Source organism: Python bivittatus, unplaced genomic scaffold (assembly GCF_059951505.1).
Source record: "Python bivittatus isolate LINGU-HERP-01145 unplaced genomic scaffold, Pbiv_v1 ctg000330_np1212, whole genome shotgun sequence".
Classification (NCBI taxonomy): Eukaryota; Metazoa; Chordata; class Lepidosauria; order Squamata; family Pythonidae; genus Python; species Python bivittatus.
This window is the reverse complement of record NW_028277058.1, coordinates 33054756-33081993: the sequence shown is the minus strand read 5'-3', so window position 1 is coordinate 33081993 and position 27238 is coordinate 33054756. Positions and strand designations below refer to the sequence as shown.

Genomic DNA, 27238 nt, shown 5'->3' with positions numbered 1-27238 from the left:
ATTTGTTTTATCAATGGTTGGATGAAAAGATATAGTAATGTAATAGATCAGCAAATTATATAATAGAAACTTGACAAACTGATATAAATTGCTATATATATATATATATATATATATATATATAATCAATGGATAAAAATGATATAAATCTTATTATGAAAGCTGGTGTCATAGATTAGTAACAAATGAATAATAATTGATAACTGATAAATATATAAATATGTGTTGGATAGATGACATGAGACTTTATATAAATGATGAGTGAAGACTATGAAAGGATGGCACAAATGATTGGTAACTGGCTGACACACGGTTTAAAATGGAAAATGGTTTTTTATGCTTTTTATGCTATTGTTTGTTTGTGTTTGTTGTAAAAAATAAAAAATTTACTAAAAAAATAATAATATCAAAATGGCAGGTGTAATTGCATGTGACCCTTGGACAAAATGTGTGGGGCTTTGATCACGTGGTCATGGCTGCCATCTTGATTTTTTTAACCCCTTCTGAATTTCCGCCATCTTGATTTTTTTAACTGCATCTGAATTTCTACCATCTTGAACTTCAGCAGCAATCCACTGACAAACGGAGATGTGATCTCCTACTGACTTCTGTGGCCCAAACCTAACAGATCTGAGAAAGCTAATATAGATAACAAAAATAATATTACCCAGTCCCCCTTCATGCAAATCCTTTCCAAAGTCACAGCCCAACCTTCTTATATTAATATCACATTATCAATCCATAAACTATGGTTCTTTTTTACCCCTATTTTTTTTTTAAAGGAGCATGGTTTAATTCCTGCCTTAAATTGGTAGAATGTAAACTGGTTAACAGAAGCAAAGCAGTGGCTATACTGCTCCCCCACCCTCAAGATCTGAGCCAATGTTTCTCTACCTTGGCCACATGAAGATGTGTGGACTTCAACTCCCAGAATTCTGGGAGTTCAAGTCCACACATCTTCAAGTGGCCAAGGTAGAGAAACCCTGATCTGAGCTATAAAAATCCTGGTGGCCACTAGATGGCAACAAAGAGACTATTTATTTACTATTACAACTGTTTGTATGCCACCTCTTTGAATGACTGAAGGTGGCTAACAATGGTACATTGAACAATCCACAAAACTGAAAACGTTTGAAACATTAAATCTTAAAATCTTGGGTGGGGGTTGGCGAGGGGAATCTGCTGTCTTCCATAAAATTCACTCTTCAAAAGTCCTGTGGAAGAGGAAAGTCTTCTCCTGCTTTCTAAAGGATGAAAGAAAAGGAGGGGGCTAGTTTAACCTCTAAGAGGAAGCTGTTCACAGAGAGGAGGCTGCCACTAAGAATGCTGTTTTCTGGGTTCCCACCCCCAAATCTTTCTAGGGGCAGGTACCTGCCACATCTTTTCCTTGCCAGATTGTGTAGCCTTCTACCTGGAAAAGATGGTCCCAAAGGTATCAGGCGCCCAAGCCATAGAGAGTTTTGTTTGGAAACCTTTTGGCAAATGTAGATCTCCCCAAATAGGTGTTACTCTGAACACCTCCTGACTTGAGACTGATGATCTGTGCTCCCAGATGTGATTTTTTTCTTGTAAATCATTTTGTGCATATTTATTTAGAAAAGAAAAGTAAACATAAACAAATAAAATGACTGTGAAAGACCCAAGCTTCAATGAATACTACAAAGTTATATGAATATAAAGATTTCTCCATTAGAAAAGATCTCCTCCCCTTCCCTTTCTTCTCTTCATCCAAGCTACTCAGTGAAATGTTTCTGAACAATAGGGTATTTTACCTTCCCAATAATCATATAAACTGAAGGTAAAACAGAGAATGTTGTAACTGGTTAAATATCACCCATAGAAAACCCCATGCTGAGCCTGGATTGAATCCCTGCCTCTCCCTAGAACAATATTCTGTTCTATCCATTAATCCTTACAGTAGTCTAAGATGGTTTTCAGAAGCTGAAATCTGGAAAGTTCTTAAAAACTTTGCTGATCCTGATACTACATCCTCTATTAAATCAGGTATATCAGGTAAAGATGGCAACATAACAAAATTTCTTTGGTAAGGTTGAGAGAGAGCCACCTTTATTGTTCCTGTCACCACCAGCGTTAGTGCCCTAGTAGTCCCATCACAATAACTTTGGCATCAATTTACCTTGACTGTGTTCTGGTTCAGAAGAGAAGAAGAGTTGTCTTCAACAGCAGAGGAAAGTGCCTGCTCTGCCAACTTGAAAAATAATCTCTGCTCTTGCTGCTTTTCTCTCCCTGCATGGACAAGCACAGAATTGCTCTCACCCTCTCTTGGGAAGCTTTAAAAGGAAATAAAGAAAAAAGGGGGGATAAGGGAATTGGGCACGCCTATTCCAGTTCCACTACTCCTGGTGCTGTTATAAATATAACATTCTAGTGCCAGGAGATGAAGTCAAATTTCTGACGTCAACTGGATAGTCAGTCCGATGGCTGGGTGGGGAAGGAATCTTTGACTGGCTCACCTCTCAACAGATTCTATTGCCTTTTATCCAGTCAGCCAATAATTTGTACAACGTAGGGCTTGAGAAACCTAGAGGTGTGGGGCAAGGAGATCCCCAGCCCTAGATAGTACCTTTGTGTATTATTTTTGTGTACAAAACTGACCATGTCTAGTGGGTTCCTGCTTTCTCCATTGTACTCAGTAGTCTTGGAGCAGAAGTTGATCATACTTTCATACTTGAAATTTTTCAGAAATTTCCTGGTCTTGTTTCCCTAAACAAATGTGGGGTATGGATTCTTTTTGTTTGTTTGCTTGTTTGTTTTTAGATTTTTGTAATCCCGACTTTATTATTTTTATAAATAACTCAAGGTAGCAAACATACCTAATACTCCTTCCTCCTCCTATTTTCCCCACAACAATAACCCTGTGAGGTGAGTTGGGCTGAGAAAGAGCAAGTAGCCCAAAGTCACCCAGCTGGCTTTCATGCCTAAAGCGGAACTAGAACTCACAGTCTCCTGCTTTCTAGCCTGGTGCCTTAACTATAGACCACACTGGCTCTCAACCAAACGGGCTCTCTTGCTTTTCTTCTTCAGGTAGATTGCTTGTTTAGCCCTCCAGATCATCTAAGAGAAAATATACAGAGGATGTACTGTATATCCACAGATACTTCTATACCCTGTATTGGAATACTTTATTTATCATGGTCAAAATCAGCACAACTGACTATGCTGTTGTACATAATATGGCAATGCGGAAAGGGCAGGTGGCCTCCAAGACAGGCTGTGAAATTCATGATACATTGTTGTGTCAAAAGCAGGCTCCTTGTGTGAAATCTGGCCTTAGAATGCAGGTCTTTACATTTGCAATTCTAGGTTTTTGACACAGGCTCTTTCTGATTTGCAAATGGCATTTTGTTATTGTTAGAGCACATGTCCTTTCCCAATTCTCACTCAGAATACAAAATAGAGGAGAACCAACGGTTTTACCTTTGGCATTTTTTCACCTATGAGTTAATGGAAGGGGTTGAAATCTACCTAACTTTTGATTAGATAGAGTTTGGTTATAGTAGTGTTTCTCAACCTTGGCAACTTGAAGATGTGTGGACTTCAAGTCCCAGAATTCCCCAGCCAGCATGCTGGGAGTTGAAGTCCATGCATCTTCAAGCTGCCAAGGTTGAGAAACACTGGGCTATAGATTCATAATAATATCTTCCTAATCTGAGTATCTACTCAAGTCTTATGATATTTCAAAAGAAGATGCATAGTCTAACTAAGCTGCTAAGACACTGGTTGTTCTAGAAAGCTTGGGGGGGTTGATACAGTAATAAAGTGGGTCCCCCCCCCAGCAGTTTGTGGTTAGGGTTGTTTTCCTTTGTGTGTTAATGGACAGGAAGGTTTATTGTTGTTACTGGTGCTACAGTGTCACTATGTTTTCCTTATCATTATATATAAGTCTCTAAACCGCTTACAAATAATACAAAAATATTTTTATTTTATTTTTGTATTATTTTGTATTATTTGTAAGCCGCTTAGAGACTTTTTGGAAAGCAGTGGAATATAAATTGCAGTGATAAAGCACTTATAGCCCTCTGGCCCCTAAACAGCATCCTATCTGAACCTTGAGGACCCAGTTTGTGGCAATCATCCAGATAACTGCAAATAGATGGTTGGGGAGAGACAGCCCACGATAATAGCAGGGGTGGTTGTGGAAATGCTGGACTCTAGCTTGCTAGGATGACAAACTAAAAGTTGATTAGAACTTCTGGTAAATCTTTCACTGAATATCTCCCAAAGCCCCAGCAACGAGCATGGTCATACTCGGAGGGCGGGGGGGGGGGGGGGGCTAATCAGGAGCACGCTTCAATCTCTCAGATGCTTTTACAATAATTTGTCGCAAATGTCATTCATTCCTTTATCTCCCTTGCATTGCTAAATATGATTAACATGGCTTATATGTGCAAAATATCTATTTTCAAGTAAATTGATAATGTCTGAAAATGAGGGTATTGAAACGATTTGGCAGTTTTTGTCTCAGGGGAAGAAAGTGTCACAGAACAAGTCCAAATACAGAATTTATTGAAGCCCCAAACTTACAGTTAAATACATGTCCACTCAATCAGAAGAATGTTTGTTTGTTTGTTTATTGTATTTATATGGCCATCCAGACAATGTGACTCTAGACAGCATGCAAAAGGAGAACTAGACCAACAATGCAAAATAAACATATCATTAAAAGCAAATAAACAGGTAAATGGTAGACACAACTGAATCTGCTATGACTCTTAAGATTGGGGATTCTACTTATTGTAACCCAAAGGCTCAAGGAAAGAACCAGGTCTTAACTGCCTTCCTAAAGGTCTGCAGGGTTGGGGCAAGCTGTAAGCCTTACCAGGTAGACCAGACAGGAAATACAACCAGATGAACTAATTCTACTTTATTGTAAAGCTACATTAACAGAATCTTGCAAGTCTGAAAGTACAATTTTCCCACCATCACCTTTAGAGCCCAAGAACTTAAGGTAGGTCCCTCCTAAGCTTCTTGTTCTAATCAACATGCAGCTGCAGGCTATGCTGTCTCTTATCTGATGATTTGCTAGGCAGCATTTCTTCACCCCATCTCCCAAGGTATTTCCCACATACCATTACAGGGTATGTGGGAAATACCTTTGTAAATATTGTACCTGTAAATATTATTTTCCTGTATATGTCAGGGAAAAGATGGTTTCAAAGGGCAGGAAACCCCACTGAGAAGGCTGGCCTCCTGGGACCCATAAGATAACATTGTTCCAAGGAAGGGACCCAAATATTCCCTTCCTATCAGAGCATGTGGGACGGGTACATTTGGGAGTAGGCAGTATCACAAATAACCCAGTCCTACACCATGTAGTCTTTATAGATGATAACCAGCAACTTGAATTGCGCCCAGAAGTCTAGTAGAAGCCAGTGCAGCTTGCAGAGTAGAGGTGTCACAAGGGCATAATAAGAACCTACCACATTCTGGACCAATTGCAGCTTCTGGAGGTCTTCAAGGACAACTCCATGTAGAGCACATTAAGTAAGAGGTGACTAAGGCATGAGTGACCATGAGCAGGTCCTCACTGTGTTTAGTGTTTAAACACAGTGTTTAATTCCACTGTGTTTAGTCGGGCTTACTCCTGCTAAACACAGTGGATTAAAATGTGGTTTCCTTCTCAACCCTCAAAGTTAATAGTTACAGCTGTATCTTATAAGGGCATGTGGATCACAACTGCAGAATTATTGGCTCATTTTTGGAAGGCAGACATAATTGGGACACAGAAAATTCATCCAAAATTTATATAAGTTTTCAAATTGTCTACATTTCTTTACTGGGTCAGGCAATACAAAATACCTCATGAAAACTTTCAGGAAGCTCAAAAGCTTACACATCCCTTTAGTGTATTTTTATTGTTCCCAATAAAAGTATTGCCTAACTGAGATTTTCCACCATCACAATGGACTAGCTTAGCTAGCTTTGTTATTTAAATATAATTAGGACAATAAACTGAATGACAAATATTATTTTCCTGTAAACTCTGGGTTTGATGAAAAGCATAGCTGATAATGTTCTTAAAAGCAAATAGTGACACTGGGTTAAAAAATGCGTTATAATTAGAACAGGTCTGTGACTTTGATGACTTAAGTCAGTAACCAACCTTGTTAGGTTCTTAATACTGTATTTTTATACTGTAATCAAATTATTAATATTTTTTAGTATTCCAAGTATGTATTTTTAAAATTATTGGCTGCTAAAAGCATTTCTGACTTAGCTTTCAAAACAATGTTGTGTGAAGGGAGATAGTTTTTAATGTTACTGTATTGATGGATACTCTGGGTGGTACATTTTGCTGAAGATAAACTGAGGAATAAATTATTTCTCTGTGCACAAAATCAATAATCTTTCTCTCCCCTAAAATGTCTGCAGTCTAAAAAAGATATCTGCCTTATGTCTAGCCACGTTGCAATGCTAATTGAAATCACCAACAAAATTTATCTCAGCTTTCTTCCTTAAAGCTTCCTGAAACAAATTGCTCACCTGATCGCCTCAGCCAAAGAAACATCCTAGCCTGGCGAGGATTTCTTCAGATGAAACATGACTTCAATGGCTGAAATAATGAATGTTTTATGTGAAGAAATGCAACAGGAATTATTGATTGTTTAATAAATGAATTCTTTATTAATAAGTCTTTACAAATACTGTGCCCAGCTAGGTGGAAGGGGTTAATTAACCTTAGTTGGAACCAGCTAATTCTTGGATGGAAGACCTCTAAGAAATAGTAACACTTTGGGCTAGCCTGGGAAGTTGGAAAACATCCTGGAAGAAAGTAATGGCAAATCATCCATATTCATGCCAAAAATTACATGGACATGTTCATAAAGTCACCAGAAATCAAGCTCAACTCAGCAAAGACAACCTAAAATCTGAAAGCTTTTTAACAGATGCACAACCCTTGCTCTAGAACCTTACCAAAGGCATATTTCCTCCCAAATCAGCAGCAATAATGCAGGAGAAACATTAAATCCTCTTCCTATTCTCTGTGGTCCCAACTTCATTAGGGTTGCTCCCAAACGCTATTTTCAATTTTTTAAAAAAACAAATAGCTTGCTACATACCGTACATATATGTCAGTACACTCCATATTCCTCCTAGTTGGTGGGATGCAGGCAGCAATATGTTGGCTTACAAGGTAGTCTCTAGATTAGAGATACTAGCTTGCATAGGATAGCATAAGCATGTTTGGGGTAAAACTGGGTTTGGGTTGCAGTTGCAGTTGTTGCATACTGACTAAAATATCCCAAACAACCTGACCTGACTTTATAATTAGCAGGAGATGCTGCATGTGACACAGGTATGATCAAGGCTGGTAACTTAATTTATACTTTCTCTCTGTTATTAAAAATGTTATGTGAAAGTCTTAATTGAACAAAATCATGATGAGTAGCAGAGGTCGATATCTACTATGGCATATGGAAGGGTATGACTTGGAATATAAGAAGAATAAATGGTAAAGAGCATGAATTAACTAATGAAATGGATAAAAGAAAAACTGATAGGTTGGGTTTCTGTGAAATTAAGAAAAAGGAGAAGCTTGTAATAGAACTGAATGAAGGTGGTCTGATTTTGTTAAGTACAGTTAATTAGTACACTTCTATGTACTTAAATGTAAGGTAGGTTTAATTATGAAAGAAAGCGATAAAATGTATATCATAAAATATGAATTGGTGCCATCTAATTTGTTATGCACATACCTGAAAGTAGGGATTGATAAGTTGATGATAGTTAAGATCCAGAGAAGAGTCTGGGGGAAAAAAATGCACACCATTCCAGATGAATGTGATCTGTGGCAAAAAGTTAGATGACATGATTGGATGGGTGGGAAAGAGATGAGGTGGAACTGATTGAATGAAAGAAGAATAAATCAAAATGGTGATTGCTAACTACGTATCTGCTTAGAAAAAGATCTGTTTCTTTCAAATACATAGCTTAAGCATGTCAACATACCCATGGCAAAAGAATGAATATACATCTGGAAGCATGATTGATGTGATTGTTTATGATGAAAGATTGAGAGAATTTATGAGGGATAGTAAGGTGATGAGATGTTCTGAATGTGGAGCAGACCATTTTTCGTAATGTTAAGAGTGGACCTTGGGGGGGAAATAGATATGGAAGAAAAGGAAAGAAAAAAATAACTAGAGTGAAAGTGGAATGCCTGGAGGAAGAGAAACTATGAGGCTGAATGAACAAGTATTAAAGGATAAATTGATTTCCTAGTAGAATGAATGGAGAGTGGGGGCTAATGGGAAGACTGAAAAAGGATGCATGGGGTTAAAAGAGAAAAGAATGCAGATCAGAGAATGATTGCTGCAAAAAATGAAGATAAGAGAAACTTGCTGTTTAATACTGTATAAATATAAAAAGAAAAATATAGCTTCAAAGAATGTAATCAAAGAGAGGAGTGAACAGTTAAAATTAAGAGAGACAGAGAAAGTACAAAGTGATTTTGATGAAAATTTAAAAATATTTTGGAAGTGGGTGAAGACAGCTAAATAAGGAATTTGCATCACAACAGATGGAATTAAAAATAAAAGTGATTAAATTATTGGGTGAAACTGAAGTAAGAGAATATTGGAAGGGATATTTCAGAGATTTCTAAGGGAATGATAGTGATATTTGAAAGAGTAGAACTGAAATGAATGTCATAAATGTTGGTAGCCAAAACAGGAAATGATGAAAAGGAAGTCATAAATGCTGTGAGAACATTGAAAACTGGTAAGATTGCAGGTGTAGATGGTGTAAGAAATGTGACAATACCATCTGCTTATCCAGTGTCTATGTGACTTGTTTAATGAGTGTGCAAGGATTGCATCTGTGCTGACAATTGACAGATGCTGTTATTGTTCCTCTATACTGGAGTTCCTCAAACTTGGCAACTTTAAGGTGGGTGGATTTCAACTCCCAGAATTCCCCAGCCAGCCTTGCTGGCTGGGGAATTCTGGAAACTGAGGTCCACCTGTCTTAAAGTTGCCAAGGTTGAGGAACCCTGCTCTATACCAGTGTTTCTCAACCAAGGAAGGCTGGCTAGGGAATTCTGGGAGTTGAAGTCCATACATCTTAAAGTTGCCAAGGTTGAGAAACACTACTCTATATAAAGGGAAAGCAGCAAAAGGGAATGCAAACTGAAAGGGGTCTTAGTTTATTAAATGTGTCTAGGCAGGTGTTTGGCAGAGTGAACAGATACAAAAAGTGACCATGAGAAAAATCTGGGGAGTACGTTGGAGCTTTATGCTGGCTATGCAAACCTGATTTTAGTTCTTTAGTAAGTAATTGGGAAACATGTAAATATCAGACATGTTTTACATATGTGTGTGTGTGTAATAAGGTAAACAGACTTGAATCATGGAATGTTTTAGTTGCCTATCAAGGCTGATTGGAAGTGAAGCATGCATGTCATTAAATGGAATGCTTAGTAAATGATGTAAGGAGGGATTGAATGCAATAGCAAGTCACCACTGCAAAAGAAGTTAAGCTTGAGGTGCTCTGCATTACTTTGTTTACCAAAAGCGAATAGCATGATGCATACGTACATATGTATGAGCTGTCTCAAATTATCTAGACTGTATTCATAGGGAAATGACTCAGTAAGAATAGCAACTAATACATTCCAGAATAATGACATGTCTTGAATAATTAAGAAATAAATTTGCACATTGATCTCTGCAGTGAGAGGTGAGAATAAGAGAGAAAAGAGACTTTATCTGATGCATTTCCAAAGAAAACACAGCTCAGCAATCACAGAAGGGGGCCCAGAAGGGCTCAAGACTCCTCTTGTTGAGCAGAGGGAAGGTAGACTGTAACTGCCAGTTGTGCCGGCTTGGTGGAGCACACATTGTGTAAGGCTGTTTTCAACCTATGTGGGGAGTGACTCTGTTCATCCCTCTGGAATGCATCCAACCAAAACAGGGGCTTGGGGCCAATTGGCTGGTGACCAAATATGCCTCTTTCATTTCTGCTGCTAAGTTATTTATAAAACATGCCTTAATGACATTAAGGAAACACCCTTTTTATTTCTTTTAGTCGGAATTTAGGGAGAAAGAAAACCAAGTTCAGATTTTAGCAAATCTTACATAGACTTGTATCTGTGGTGTTCTCTAGGCAATTAGACATATCACCTTTTCAAAGAGCCCTTCTTTCACCCTTCTTCTAGCTGACAGAACTTGAAACTCTTTTGATATACCCGTCACTGCTTCTTTACTACATGTTTACACTGAGGAACCACTCCTTTCAATGAATAAACACCAAATGAATCATTAAATTTTATGCTGAAGGATAGAGATGTAAACTGAAGGCGAGGCCTTCATGTCCCCCTCTGCTTTTCTTGCCCTAGAGTTTCCTCCTGCTAGCATGAAAGAAAAAAAATTATAAATCTGAGAAGTTAAGAGAAACTTCTTTTTCTGCTGCTTATGGACTATTCTAGGATTCTTATTTCATTCCTGCCCTCAGTTTTTGAATCCTATTATTCTCATTCCCACTATAATATGGCTGCGTAGCTTCCTGCAACCCATTATCTATTTTTCCTGTTCCTTCTTATTCTGTCCTCCTCTTCCCTCCCAGTCCCTTACATCTCCTCTGCTCACGTATTTTCATGTGTAACTAAAATCCAAAATAGGTTGGACCAGTTTATTTCACCCTATTAGACGCCTTTGAAAGATGAACAGTTATTCTAAGGAACACAACATTTTAAAAACTGTCAGCAAATCAATCCAGTATGAATTTCTCTCAACTTCCCCACTACTACCATCAAGATTTCTTAAGTTACATACATCATCATGCTATGCTTATGTGTTTTGTGGTATCAGAACTTCTACATAGGATAGTCCTCAAACCATATATAGGAAGTTAAATCTGACTTTGGGAACAGGGAAGAAATAAGTGAACCATTAAGAGAAGAACTTTGAGAAAATATTACTCAGTCCTAAGAAAAAGGAAAGTGTGAGAAAGAAAATCAAAATAATCCTGCCTTGATTTTGATTGTTATAAGATGGAAACTTGAACAGGCTTTCAAATCCTGTTATCTACCTTGTAACAATAAAGAACATTCCTGGAATCCCTGCTGTGCCTGTTTCTTGACCTGACCTACCTTGGAGGGCTGACAGATCTCTACCTTGAATTCTTTGACTACATGACTTGCAATTTCTTGAGGTCATTATAGCAAATCTTAAGCAAATTTTCTCTTCATTTCCAAGATATGAAATTTTCCTTTAGGTACAAATTCTGAGTGGGCAACAGACTGTTCATACCAATTAACATTTATCTTTTGTCCTAGGAAAAGGCTGTACACTGCCAGTTGTACACTACATGTGTTGCCTGCAGATTCAGTCCCCGCCTTCTTCAGGCAAGGCTAGGTTCCCTTTGTACTCAACTTTTTTTATGAAAGAGGAATGCATCAGAAAAATAATCTGGTTCCTGCTATATAGGGCTTGGCCAAGCAATCTGTTGACCAACAGCATAATATAAAGGGTGGGTACCCATCACTTACAAACTGGTAGAAATAGCAAAGTTATATCCAGTCTCCATGGTCAGAGAGAGACAAGCAATTCTAAGAGAGTACAAGACAAGATATTTCTGTGGTGGACACACACATAGTTTTTTAATAATTTTGTGTGGGTTTTGTCCCAACAGAATGTTTAAGCTTCTGAAGCACCACATAGATGTTTCTTCTGCTCTGAGGAAGCGGGGGGGGGGGGGGACTTAACTGCTGCCCACTTCCAGGTGAAAATACAACCAAATGCCTCATAATACCAGGTTAGGGAAGGCTGTCCTGTGTGATGAAAACCACCTGATTTACTGCATATCTGATCCTAAAAGTATTAATCTAATTGCAAAGTTTCAGCAATTATTACTGATAAATGTGCATCATACACTCAGAATTTTTTTCCCCACAAATCCAACATTAAGAAGCTGCTAAAAATGACTTTCTACTAGTACAAGTAATTGTGTAAGATTGAGTGGAGAGATGAGGTGCCTTCTAATATAACAAAGTATTTCCTGAAGTGTTGTGTCAAGCACTTACAATATTCTAATGGATTCTAAATGGACCAAGAACATGGGCAATTTTTTGTTTCTTTCTCTGACAACCTATTCCACACTGAAGAAAAGTATTTTTTTCATGTTTCATATTTTCTTTAGTTTTACTTTCATTCCCATAATGGTGACATTCAGCATTTGAGACAGCAATGTGTATACATTCACTACACCATCCATCCCTTGACTGATCTATTCCAGTTATTTGAGCCAGAATTCCCAGCTAGTTTTGGGTACCCAGTTGGAAAAAGGTGCATCAGATACTGTGGAATTTCAGGCAAAACCCTCTAGAAATTAACAAAGAAAACTATTAAAACATATCAAGAATAGAGGGGGAGGGTGATTAATATAAAATGTATTTAAGTAAATATAGCTATGTCTCAATCCTTATACCACTTAATGTATGACAAAAACAATCCATAATTAATGGGTAAACAATAAAAACTAATGTTCTTTTTCTTCAGTAGACTTCAGATATACTTTAGATTTTTTTTTTCCTTTGAGTTTGGTTGGATTTTTAAAAAAATGAACAATGATGTTTGGAAAATGGGTATTCTACCAAAATGAAGGCTTAACTAAAAGTAATGGTTTCAATTATATTTTTCTTTATATGTGTCTGCTCCATATACAAAAAAAGATGCAGGGCCTTCATTCTTACATCATCACCAGCTGCCTCTTTACCCTTTCAGGACATTTCTCCTCTTTTTTACTATGTACGGATCACTTCCAGTGTTGGAGCCTGAAAGAGGAACAGCAACCAACTCTAACAGGTAAGCTACAGGAACAGGGGTGGAGAAGATTTAAAACAGTACTCATCTTTGGTTTCTCTTATTTGATATCAGTGCAGATAGGGACAGATACAGGTTCATAAGAAGTTGCCTTAAATCAAGTCAAATCATTGGTCCATTAGCTGAAAATGGTTGTCAAGAAGTGGCACAATGCCAGGAGGGAGGTTTTCTATTTCTACTTCGAGATGCCAGGAATTGAACTTGGAACCATTTGCATGCTAGGCATGTGTCTGACACATCTGTTTTTCTGCTGAGCTCTAGCTCTCTCCTGTACCTAGTTTGGCCCTGGTACAGAATTTCACTGGTACTGTACTTCTTTTACAGAAAGGTGGATGGTATTCACCTTCTTCTATTATACAATAATCTAAGCAGAGAAACTCTGGAATAGAATACAGTCATGTGAGCATCCTGACAAATCCTCATCAAGGTCAGTGACTCTTTTTAGTACCTCTTCAGGAGCCAGCAGGAGATAATTTTGTTTGCTCTGCCCATAAAACTATAACCTTTGAGCACTTTGGGGAAGACCAGTAGTTCCAACAGTTCCAGGAAGAAAAGGTTAACCAAAAATAAAAATATGGGACATATTCTCTCACTGTTTCAATATTACTACATCTACAGGTTCCTATAAAATAATCAGGATCTCCCTTGGCAATTATATAATTTTATCCATTCTAACTTTGTAAATATAGGAAGGTTTATTGTCAGAAAGTACAAGAGTATTACGATAAACTAAGGGTGAGTCCTTCAGGAAATCTTTCTCCATCTCAGGGCTTTCATGCCCCAAGGATAACCAACCTACATGGGCATTTAAATGGTTTATCTTTACTCATAAAAACTAAGGCACTAAAGAATTGGTCAGTAGATTGTTGCTGCCCTTGAACTCAAAGTAGCAGCATTGTTTGGCTAAGGGAAGTGGAGCACAGAAGAAGACTATGCAGGTTATGGCATAACATTACAAGAGGGCAGAATTAGGAAAAACGTCTTCATGGTGAGAACAGATAGGCAGGGGAACCCATCACTGAGATAAGTGATGGGCTCCCTTTCACTGGGTATGTTTAAGAAGAGGCTGAATAGACATTTGTTGGGAATGCTCTAATTTGGATTTTTGCACTGAATAGTGACTCTTCCAAACTGTACAATTCTGCTATTTTATGAGTCTATGATTCTATGATGAAATAGTGTACATTATTCAATATGCCTTTAGGTGGGATTACATCAGTTACAGATGATGGGAAATCCAGCCAGGGCCCTACCATGTTCTGAGAACCAAGCCACCATGTAAGCCATGACATGATTTATTTGACTGGGCAGAGGATATTGTATGTTCTTGATCCTTGCTTTTGTGGTATCATGCTTTAAAATCAAGGGAAAAAGAAAACCAACCACGGTTGTGAAAAGGACAAAAGCTAAGTCAACCATCTTTCATTCTTCCTTCCTTGTATATGAAAACCCCCAGGCACAGAAGCTGAACCATATAAAAGAGTAGCCTTCATGTCAGGGTTTGTATCATATTCTCTGGCTCCTTCATTCACTGCCCACAGAAAAACAGCAGTGTAGTTGTGCATTCCTCCCCCTCTTTGATAAAACAGAAGCAAACGTGTAGGGGAACAAGCAATGGCTGCAGGAGAGAGATGAATGAATGTGTAACTGACAACTTGCTGCAGTGTGAAAAAGAACAGTATATTCACTGTCTCTGGCTAACTCAATACAAATAACATGTTGGAAAGGAGTCAGAAATGAAGATAGGGCTGACTGTCCTATAAAGCAGCACCACATGCCTTCTGGGATATCAAAACTGCAGGTGAGCACGTCTGTGTGTCAATACATTGACCATAATCTCATGCAGCCCCCATACCACTTTCTTTGTCTCTGAGAGCCCTCGGGGATCATCTCACAGACATCTGAAGGCAAACCAACAAAACTTAATATCATACCAATTTTCTGATAAAAACAGACTTTAAAAGATGCATAAAACTATTACATAGAATTAACAAATCTAAAAAATAAAATTAAAACATTTGTGGAAATACCAGTTGTGCTCATAATGGTCCTTGGCAGCTAGGAGAAAAAAAATAAGTGCATCTGTTCCAATTCAACAAATTCCTAACATATAACATGAATTGATTTGATTCTAAATTTCAGTATGATTTAACAGGTCAATCAGATTATCCATGGTAATTTGTTCAGCATATCAAGGTTTGTATTTTCAATTTAGAGAGAGAGAGTGTGTGTGTCAAACACTGTGTGTACTCAGAACAAAGTTCAAAAGTAGTCATGATTTCAGTTGTACCATAAAGGCATCATTCGGCTTTCTGTAGTGTTTCTATCCAGTATACTGACAATGAACTTATTCTCCAGTTGTGAAATCTAATTCAACCAAATCTGTTCTATCAACACTTACAGGAAATATTAACAGACTCAGGAGAAACCGAATGCAGGACAGAGGGTGGTCAGTGGCTAAGCATGTGTTGCTGGCCAGGAGGAAGAAAGAAAAACAAGGGAGAAGAGAAATAAAACAGGGACTTTAACACAGCATAGCTGGCTGGCACAGGAGCACCTCATGCTGTAATATTTGGATTGGAGGTTCTATCCTCTTCCTGAGGTAGCTGTTTTTACTAATATTCAGTTTACCTTTCTGATGATTGCAGCATTCCTAACTGAATTCTTTGGTGGCTCCAACATCTCTTTTTCTTTTCAAGGGATAAGAGTTAATTCAGCAGCTAAAGGTTAGGGAAAGGAAATAATTTCTCATCTGTGTGCCAACAATGAGATTTCTCAGTTTCCTGACAATTAGATCAAGCTCTAGTTGCAGTGATTAACATCAGCTGGAGGGCTGTTGCACATTCATTAAAACTGATGAGAAGTGACTGGCAAACCATGATTTATGATCACTGTCAGAGATCTCTAATCTCTAATTGCTATGTTTCTTTTGACAAGTGGCTCAGTTGGAAACAGTGAGTTCCTGAAGATGCATGACAGTGAACAGTTCAAGATGACAGACATATCAAGAGCTTAGGGAGGTAAAAAGGTGTCCTTTTTGGAGCTGCTAATCTAGTTCAAATCACTCATCAACCAAATCACCTCCCAGAAAATATTGTAAAACTGGTATTTTTCTTGATGTGTCAAATAATCCTAGTCACCTTCTAATAGGAGAGTGGGAAACAGTTCAAAACACAAGTAATGTTTGACAAAAGTTTGATCAAACTGGAATAGCAAAGAGGGAACTTCATCTGCCTCTTTTAGAAGACACACCTGAGCCTATTTTTGACATTGTTCTTCCATGGCTGACTGTCAAATAGTATGCCTGTTCAGGTCTATCCTAAGGCATTTTGTTGCTGGAAGAACAATTATGCATCTGTACTCTAGGCCAACCAAGCAACACCATCAAGATTCTTTCTTAGTGTCTGGATGGGGAGGAACAGCCTTAAGTTCAACCCTAGCAAGATCAAGTGGCTGTGAGTCCTGGGAGCCTCCAGTTGTGGGGACTTATCAATTTTGATTCTGAATGAAGTAGCGCTCTCCAGAGAGAGCTGTGGGAGTCCTCCAAGGCTCTTGCTTTGCCCAGATCCATCTGGTGAACCAACTGCAACTGTTCCTAGACCAAGAGGCCTTACTTATGGTCACTCATTCTTTGGTCATCTCCCATCTGGATTATTACAATGTGCTTGACATGGGGCTGCCCTTGAAGACCACTCAAAAACTACAGCTGGTCCAGAATGCAACAGCACACATGGTTATAGGAGTGCTTTAGCACACCCATTTAATACCTCAACTTTGTGAACTGCAGTGGTTCCCAGAGAGCTTCTAGCTGCACTTCAAGGTGCTGGTTATCACCCATAAAGCCCTTCATGACAGTGTTATTTACAGGACCACCTATTTCTAATAACTTCTGTCCATCTCAAAGAGTTGAGAGTGGGCATTGTGCTATCACACAGTGTTATCTAATGGGATCCAGTTAGCATCCTTTCTCTGTCACAGCACCTGCCCTATAGAACAGCATACCCACTCAGATTCAGATGGCCCAAACCCTGCTGGCCTTTCACAAGGCACTGAATGTCTGATTTTTCTCCCAGGCAATGGGCCAGGCTGTCAGGTGAGACTGTCTTGGTGCCATGATTGTTTCTGAGTCACTCCAAATATGATGTGTGTGTTTCCTTATTTATGGTTACTTTTTTAAATTGATTGTTAGCCGCCCAGAGTCATGTGTTGAGTAGAAGGCCATATAATTTGAAGTAATCAATCAGTCAATCAATCAAAAATTCTACATATAAAAGCTAAGTGGATTGGCAGTTACAGATTTCTCAAAAGTTGCTATCAGACAATGTGTTCTAGTAAACTTGAGTCCAGAACATTAGTACAGGGGTAGAGGACAGGTTTCTTGGCACATGGAGCTTCTTTTCCAGCTTCTCGCCACTATTTCTCAAATTACAGCGCCTGTTCCCAGAGGCAGCCATTTTGTTCAGCTTTATGATGAGGTGCCATTCCTAGTCTATTCAGAAATACAGTGGGTTGCATTAGGTGTTACAAATTGTAGAAAAAATATTCAGGAAAAAATAAAATATATATTGAAAGTGGGTGCTTAGATGATTAGTTAAAATATGTATATCCCACTTTTCCAGAGTAGACGGTGGTCTATAGAAAGATGGCAAGGTACTTCCTTCAACTTGAGCTAGATTGCATAATGAACACATGGACATGAGTTAAAGCAGCCTTCTTATATAGAAACTGTTCACATGGCAGCAGTATCACATACACCAAAATGTATCTAATGACTCACTACCTCAGTGTGGATCTGTGCCACTACAATGTCAATAAGCTGTTACCGAAAATTTATCCAAGCTGCAGAATTAACCATTTGATCAAGCAAGGAGCTTGCTACTGCTCCTTGGAGAAGATGCTGCATAGGGACTTTTTTGAACCTTCCAGTTGCAGAACATGTTTCCAAAGACCAGAATCAACCTTACCCAGCACAGCTTGCTTTCCATCTCAATCTTACTGCCTTTTATCTTAACAAAAAACTAAGCAGTTTTTGACTGGGTTCATATAATATGCAAAACTAGGATGATCCTCTTGTTTGTGGCTTAGCAATTTGAAGGAACCTGGCCCTTTGTTGTTTATAAACCATAGTTTATTATTTTATTTTATGTGAATTCAGCCAATTATGGATTCTGTAATAAATTGTATAGAAACAAATAATGATTTAGACCAGGGGTGGGCAAACTATAGCCCATGGGCCAAATCTGGCCTGCCGCCTGTTTTTGTATGGCCCAAAAGCTAAGAATGGATGGGCGGGCGTAAAATCACCATGACCGGTCAGGACCTATGGTGGCTGGAGTTTAACCATTTCAGAGAATCGTTAAAGTTGGCTTTAGGAATAGCCAGAAGCAGCAGGGTAGAGAAACAGCTTTGGCTGCCATGCAGGTTTGCCTTATTAAGAGATACTTCCTGCTTTTATGAAATGGAGCCTGTAGAAAAAAGCACCCACAGCAATCTAATCAATCATCTAGCTATATCTATCATCTCCTATATGGCTGTCACTAGCTTGGAAGGAAGTGGTACAGACCATCTACTCAAAAGGGCTTAAGACAACTTAGGATGGAAAACAACAGCCAGTTTTCTTGTTAACTTTCTAAGTACTCTTCATTTTCCAGTTTCAGTGCTTTGTTCCCTCGTTTCCCTCCTTCACCCTAAACTTATACTTTTACATCCTTCCTTACTCTTGTCCAATTGGCCACACTTTGTTTGACTGGGCAGATGCCAGCCCTACATTTAACTGCATAACTTTAGGAGACAAGCATATTCTTTAAACCAGAGCCAGGCATTGTCAGAACAGCTAGGGCTACATTTTTCAGTTTTGAGGAATGGGGTGGGGACTTGTTTTAACCTCAAAATCCTGTGTTTAAAAGATCATAGGTTTAACAAATATATTTTGGAACTTATTTTGTAATTTTAAAAGTTAGGGTGGCATCTCTTGGAGGCACTGTTTGCAGCCTCCATCCATCCATCCTCCTATCTACGGTTTATTCCATCAATTTCATTCTGATTCATGGTGGGCTTACAACAATAGTATAATCAGTAAACAATAAATGTCCATATAATAATATAAACATTAAAATGTCAGTGATAAACAGGAACTTTAAAGCAACACCCTACTGTCTGGATAAATAATAATGACACTAATACAACAGCAGATCCTATGACAGTTACTCAATAGCTCACAGTCTAATAAATATGGCACAGGCTGATCACCTCTGCTTAATCAATCCCTGTAGCCATATCAAGGTGCCACCTCCTGGCAGGCCTTCAGGAATATTCTGCCAACTCTCAGAACAGCATCAAGTGGAATGCAAGAACAGCTTCAGAGAAACCAAGGAATCTTTATCAGAGCTCACATAGTTGTGTAGATAAAGAATAGCCTAAAAATCTTGGCAAAGTGATACAGTCTCTCCCTACAACAGCTCTGCTGCCAGGTCAAATGGCTAACAGGCAGTTTGCAATGAAATGGAATCTTAAGAGGGCCACATCTCGCATCTTCTGAAATTGATCTTTTGAAAAACAAGAGCTTCACAGTCAGCCCTTTGTTTGTACTTCCCTCCCTATCCCACTAATTCCCCTTTCCCAAGACAAGGGTCTATCCACTCAGATAGTCCTAGAAAGTAGGATCATGAGAATTTTCAGAACTTGTGAGACAGAATTAAATATGCCCACCTTTGCCCTCCAGGCAGAATATTTGTGGGAAAAGCCTTCTATTCACACAGCAAGTCACTGATCAGCCAACTGGTCTGGTTATTTTTAAAGCTTATCAAGCCTTGTTGAAATCAGTGGAGCAAAACCATCTGGTTTAATCAAGTGGACTGCATGCTAGTATAATCAAGTTGACAATTTGGAGCTAGGAACAAAGGCAGAAAAGACCTGAAAATTAAACTTATCCCTTTTTAAAAAAAAAAATCATATCAGCAGGCAGCGTACACATGGCATTTAGCAAAAATAATTACTGAATATGTTTGAAAAGCTAGGAATAATTATAGAGACATACAGAAGAATAATGCTGAGAAAGAAAAGGAGTTGATTGTAAGAACAGTTGTTCAGCTGAATAGAAGACACGCTGGGAATGTCTCCATGATAGTGACATAAACAGAAGAAGCAATATTCTGAATAACCCTTACTCCTTTAAAAAAATCAAAGCAGTAGCTTTTCACAACCTACCAGAAATACTGGTGCTCAACACTTCTGCTCTTCTCTAAAAGCTCTCCTAACCTTTCTTTCTATTGTTCACCAGTGGCAAGGGAAACGGCCTTTGCAATGACAGAAGGACATCTGAGATGCCAGGGCCACCTGGAGCCACAGAAGCTTTGGGTGTAGCCTGCAGAGACCTCCAAAACTCCAAATTATAATTGTTTGATGGCAGGATAGTAATCATAGTCAGTATATTGAATTTTAATTCAATTTAAAAATAAATCTCATCAAATCAGTTTTAACTTTTGTCCTGCCCCTCCTCCTTATTTTTTCAAGTGCAGTCCTGGCACACCACTCAACTGCCAAACATGGCCTTCAGTCCAGATAAACAATCACACCCCTCATTTATTACATGATTGAGCCATGGTACTGAAAACAGATGTATTATCCAAATCTGAATCAGTCCGGGCACAAATTAAATCCTACACTGAAGAAGAAAAGGTCAAACCAAATAAGTTCATTTAATAAACTACTCCAGATTCTGTCAAGTTACGGATGGTTCCTTACTGTCAAGAAAGCTGGGTTTGAAAGCAAATCTGGTGACTGGTGGGAGATCAACTCTACCCCCCAGGCGAGGTATCTTCTGTGTTACATTATAATTATGCAGGAGTACTTGGACAGCATTTATTTAACACACTTTTGCCCCACTCTTCCCATGAAAAGGTTGCACACCAGCTTACAAATATCAGAAGGAAGAAAGACATAACCCTGAGAATTACAAACTAAAACTCAAGAGGAGGGGCCCTGGAGAGGCTTTTAAAAAAGAGACAGGGCTTCAATCACATAGGTGTACCACCATCTTGACTTTTTCGTCACATACATAGAGGAAGGAATATTATGTATGCTTGCCACCTTGAGTTACTTATCAAATAATAAAGGTGGGATAAAAGTACAATAAATAAATAAACCATCCCACAGATGCCACTGGTCAAGACTTACAAAGAAAAGGGATGGAGAGGAAGGAGGACAAAAGCAAACTGACTTTCACAAAAGGGTGGATTAGAAATGTCATTGGGAGAAAAATCCCTTAAGAGTGAGCAGAGCTTGACTGAGGAGCCAGCTATGTAGAAAGATGGTGGGCTCCCTTCACTGGGCATGCTCGTGCAGAGCTAGGCCTAAATCTGTCTAGATGCCTCAATTTGGACTTGTTGGGCACAACACCGTTTCCAACTCTATTATTCTATATTTTGATGAAAAGGGAAATGCAACGTACTGTCTTCTGAAAGAACCATAAATGCCCGGTTTTGCTTCTGGAGAGCGAGCAACCCAGAGGATGTTTAGATATTGAAGAAAATAGTTTAGATTAGAATATCTCTCTAACTCATAAGAAGCTCTCCCATCCTGATATATTTCGTTAAACTGATCATTCAAGTTACAAAGTACACCCACCAGGTCATCAAGAGAGTAGCTGCAGTGATACTACAAGAAAATTAAAAACCACAATGAAGAATCCTGGGGAAATGCTGCACATGTCAATCCTATTGCAAGCAATAAGATTTTATCACCAAATTACATGCCTGCTTGTTTGGAAGGGGTTTCTTTCAAGTAATTGTGGCTAGGATGTCAATCATAAACTGGGCCGTTTAGTGCTACTTCAGTCACATTCAGCGACAGTCCAGCTTGTTTCTATTTTCTCTTTCTCCATGGAGTAAGTACATAAAGCACCCTGCAACTTTTCTTTTATCAGTTCTAAACACATGTTAAAATGCCTTCAGTGCTTTCAAAGCATTGTTTGAAAGTGCTTCAACTGAAAGAAGTTTGAAGTTAAATTTTAATACAGTCTCTAAACTCTTCCAAGTCATTTAGAAAGCAGTTGATGGTGTTTTCTTTTCTTTTTCACCAAAAGCCATATTCCCTGAAGAGAAATAAATTCCTTCTCAGGATGTGATATCCTTGTATCAATTAATAAACTGGCTATCTATTGTACACTGACATAGAGCTATTTCAGTGTCAACTCCTAAAGTATTTCCCCTATAGAATCCTTTTTTTCCTTCAATGTTTGTTTGTAGGAATTCTCACAACAAAAACCTCCTATATGCAGATATTAATATGAACCTCATTGTACCATTTATTAGTCTGTCTAGAAGTCTTTTAAGGCTCTTTAGGCTTGTTGGCTATCCTGTGACTCGTTCACATAGAGAAGCAATTTCTTAGCACTGAAACTGGAAGCAGGAGAAAAGAAATATTTTTAGCCAAAAAAATACACATACCTTTAGCAGGTGGGGCCACTATTAAGAATGTGGGTGTAACAACATGTGCCTTTCAAGTGCACAATCCATATAACGTATGTCAAAACAGCCTAGGAGGACACGCATTTAAAGATAAGAGGAAGGAAGGGAAGAAATAAATCCATTCATCTGGTTAAAGTACACTGGCTCATATAAAAAGAGATGGTTTTCTTCTTTACGTATTGCTCTTCCTGTGCAAAATGCAGTTAAATAGACAATATTTTCAAATCTCAAGTGACTCTTATAATCCTCAGAGGAAACCCAGGTCCGTGTTGTTTTGCTATGGGAAGCTTTGTAGAAGCTCTGTGGTGCATCTTGTCTCTGGAATGCCTTTTTAGCCTAGGTTAAAGTATCTTATTTGCTCAAGCATTTTTAAGGCAGTTTGCATAATTTGCTCTATGGCTTCAGGCATCTGGGAATTATTAACCTTGAAGTATCATTCCAGCATTTAACCAACAGATATCTCAGCAAAAGAGTTTGCAAAAAAACAGAATATATGTAAATACTTTGACCATCTTTTGCCAGGACATAACATTGATAGAAGTTCGGCTAAGATACTGTTCTCTCAACAGCTGTGCTGAACTTAAGATGGTCAATAACTTCTGCCTATAAATGAAATTAAAAGATGTACAGGTCTCAATCTAATCTTTTCTGAAAGTCCACTTTTTGGGGTGGGAGGAGAGGAGTGGTGCTTACTTGCTCCCACTTAGTGCCTATGGGAAACTAAATGTATTTATTTTTCTTTCTTTTCTTTTTTTTTAAGAATCAATATACAATAAAGTTTTGGGGGGAAATGTATACTGAGAAGTTTTAAATATATAGAAGTCATTTTGGTGCTGTTGTGGAGTTAGTTTGTTTTACTTATTCTGTTTTTATTTAATATTACTGTGTGCTGCCTGGTATTATCTTGCATAAGATAGGTGGCCATAAAAATTTCTAAATAAATTAAATAAATTTTCATGAAAGACAGGTAAAAATCTAACAGATTATGGGAAGCATAAACTACTGGTAGATCCCTAGGCGATTTGCAATGGATGGGCAAAGAATTCTTACTCCAGGTATGTAAATAGCTGTCCCAAATTATACTGCTGAAATAACGATTGTTTGGGGTACTAGAATCAGATTTTTCTACAGAAGAAAGCACAGTTAAGTGGTGGCATTCAAAGCACATACTTGCCCTCAGGAAATTTTACTTCAGTTTCCTCAAGCTGGTCATCCTCCATCAATGCAGATACCACTGATTCAGCACAAAACAATTGAAATAAAATTTATTAGATGAGTTAGCAATGGCCTGGTTCGCATAAAACTACCAAGCCATTGCATGTTAACCTTCTATGATGGCTTAGCATTTTGTGGCAACCAATCTTGTCTAAAAATCCTGCCTTAGTGTTAAGCCTGCCTATTTCTCACAGATTAAAAAGTGATCCTATACTACCCCTGGGGTCAATCTTCACTTTAAATCTTGATTTTAAAAAAAATGAATAAGCCACAATAGCTAGGTTGTTATATCAGGAGTCATCTCAAATAACAAATCTTATCACTTGGTAGGATGTATGAACCATGCATTCATCATCTCATCACTGCGAGATTACATCACACCCAACAACTGTTTTTTCACTAGACACTAATTCTCACTGCTAGTGACCTCTCATTTTACTATTCTTCCATCCCACCCCTTTGCCTTCAACAATGTCTGCATGAGCACTCATTCCTGTCTCAGGACAGTACAATGTTCCTGATGAACTAGATTTTGATGTATAAAGTAATATGCAAGACTATTAATCTTTAAAATGCAACAATAATCTTGGTTGCTTTTGCTGCAACAGACTAATGCAGGAACCCCTTTAGGCATTTCTCCAAAGGGTATTTTTACTCCTCCAACCTTCAGCAACGATGTCACTTCACTGCATGATATAGTCAGTATTGAACTCTGCCCTCCCATCTTTCTCCTCCTTTTCCCATGTTAACTTTTCATGGGCAGGAAAAAAGGAATCTCTGTCATTCGTGATATATTTATTACCTATGACAATGGGCTTCTATCCAATTAGTATCTCAATGCCATTTAGAGGGAGAACATTGTCAGTCAATAGACTTTCACATGCACACATTTATAACAAGTGTATCATTCAAGTGAGCCACAGTTAGGCAATCTATTTAATTGGATATCCTCAACACTCATTTGTGCAGCTATAATCAAATAATAGTAATAAAAATGACTAATTTTTTTCTATGAAGTTGCAAGATCCTAGGGATAACCTTCTGTAATCTAGGATATAGCTGAGAAAAAGCTTGCTTGCTTGCTTATTCATTCATTCATTCATTCATTTAGGCAGGCTTGAATCACTAAAAGCTGGTGAAAGATTAACTTTACCCAAATGGTCCATGTCTGCAAGAGCTCTGCAGAAGCAGTTAAAAGCCCATCTTGTCCAGCATTTTGTACTAGTGGAAGCCAACTAGATGCCTCTGCAAACCCCAGGGCAAGACCTGAGTGCAACAGTGCACACTGCTGGCTTTGACTACTACTCAGAAACTTAAGTTGCTACAGAATGCAGCTGCTCTCTTGCTGGCACAGTAACACCTATACTACAGACACTGCACTGGTTGCCAGCGTATTTCCTTGTAAAGTGATAGTCTGAACCTATACAGCTTGTGGATTAGGTTCAGGTTATCTGCAAGACCATTTTCTCCAAAGAGGATCTACCTGATCTGTGCATTCACCTCCCCTCTTTCAAGATGCAAGTGGATTGCAGATTTGGAGGCAAGTCTTTGTGTTGATGGCCCCAACCAGCCTTTTGCCTCCAAAATCTGGATGGCTCCAGCATCATTCATTTTTTAGGAAGGTGGCTTAAATGGGGCTCTTCTGCCACATATTTAGGGCATACATTTTATTTTGTACAGCTGATGCTATTTTAAGCGGCTTTCATTAGGTTTTAATTAACCCCCCTTTTTTCCCCTAACTCTTATTTTATTGATTTCATTGTTTGATATGTTTTGGATCACACATGGATTTTTGTGTATTCTGTGAGCCACCAAGTCTGGTGAATTTGGACAACTTAGAAATTCTGTGAATTAGTAAGTTATATTCCCCTATAACTGGTACTCGGAGGTATACTGTTCCTGGTGCTGATGGTAACCATTTAGCTCCCATGAGTTACTGATAGGGCAGATCCACAGCAGGTAAGAACAAAGTCCTTTAGAGCCATTTCAGTGCTCAGCTATTATGCTTTGCGGACACAGGTTCCATAAAGAACTTTATGAAGTGTGCTTTGTCAGTTCACATTGCCCCTCCACACACTTCTCTGATACAGTCCTGTGAGGAAAACATCTCCATGCCGTGAATGTTTTTATACAACACTTTTTTCACCTGCTTTTTTTTCTCAGCTATTGTCACAAACATCAAATTTTCTCAAAGGGATGTTGCTAAAAGATGCTTTAGCACTTTGGTTGTCCTCTTCTGCAACTTTTCTGGCTCTGTGATATGCTTTTGGAGATGCAAGGTTCAGAACCATACAGAGTATGATTAAATTCTAATAATCCCCCACACAGAGTATGCTTTTTTCAAAACAGCCACATACTGAATCTATGTATATGACTGTTTTGAAAAAACTCTCTGCTCCAAACCCAAGATTTGTTTCCTGCTCAGCCTCTACCAAACCCCATCAGCATCTGAATGAAATAAGAAACTGCTTCTACTGTGAGTGGGGAAAGTTTTTTTTTATGACTATTATTTTATTCCTATCATGAACGGCTGTTTATTCCCAGCTTGGAAAAGTAGAGCCCATTAGGATATGGTGTAAGTATGCACACACAAATCCTTACTATATACAGGGCTCTCTCCCTCTCATAAGCTTTGTGATAGCAACAGAAATGTAAAAATTTAAGTTTCGTAATCTATTACTGTAAAATGTCCTGGATCAAAAATGCATGGTAAATGAAAGTATCAGATTGTTGTGAAAATTATTCTGCAAGGGTGATCAGAGCTAGATTTTCTTTAAAAGTCAAGCTAGTCTCTTCCTGCTGCTTCTTCCAAGGAAGTCCTGCTGCCTCCTGGCTGCCAGGCTCAGGAGATAAGGAGCGCAAATAGCCTTTCCATTCTCGCTATCAATGTAATTAACCCTTCACTCTCCTTGATCACATAACTACCTTCCCTTTCCCATCAATAGATTTACTGCATGCAGCTTGGGGAACAGGAAGTACCTCCCATCCCCACCCAGCTTTTCCTGATATGAGTACACAAATGTCAATCTGATGATCAATCGCACTGTTTCCTGGCACCAGATGGGAAGGGGAATCCAGGACTATAAACCTGGATGTTAAAGAACCATAGTGACAGACACGCCTTGATGAAGTGCCTCTCCTGCCACTGTCTGTGGTGGCTGATCAGAATGAGAGCTCCCCTATGTAAGTATGTTGCGCCTACTACTCAAGTTTTGTATGTTACTGTAGTCCTGGCATCGGTTGTTCATTAAATCTCTGGGATCCCCCCCACTGGCTATTGCCCCACACAACACAGGTAAAACATAGTTCTGAGGTCCGAAGCTATGTTCTCAACAGGGGATTTAAAAGGAATGCCTTCAAATTCCAATTAATCAATCAGTTATCTGATTATATGCTATGCTTGGGTGAAGTCCCTTTTAAGAGTCACCTGCAGGAAATGAGCCACAGTACTGTACAACAGTACTGTACAACAGATGATTTCAAACTTGCAACAGCGCTCTCTCATTCTAAACCCTGGCACGGTTTTGGATTTTTGCTTTATGAGCAACCAATCTGTAACAGACAATTCACTCTGGCACAGATCTTATGTGAAAGAAGAGTGCCTCTTAGTGTTGGCTGTCAGGTAGAATTGCCTCAGGAATCACCTGAAGAAGAAGAAAAACCATCAGCTTATGGAACTTCTTTAGTATAAAGGCTGTCTGGTGAGGTTACTAT

At 38.6% G+C, this 27238-nt stretch overlaps 1 protein-coding gene across 2 annotated transcripts in view; it reads right to left on the bottom strand.

Annotated features, from left to right (window-relative positions):
- LOC103060133 (retinoic acid-induced protein 3) overlaps positions 1–22606 on the bottom strand; it is a 28928-nt gene extending 6322 nt beyond the window's left edge. Inside the window, exons 1-2 of one of the 2 annotated variants that reach the window (XM_007423207.3) lie at positions 22289–22606; positions 2138–2291 (exon numbers count right to left, since the gene is read on the bottom strand). The gene's annotated coding sequence lies outside the window, so the exon portion shown is untranslated. Of the gene's footprint in view, positions 1–2137; positions 2292–20048; positions 20164–22288 lie in introns of those variants that run through there. The other variant, XM_088141941.1, reaches the window with a different exon arrangement.
- Positions 22607–27238: the final 4632 nt, after the last annotated feature.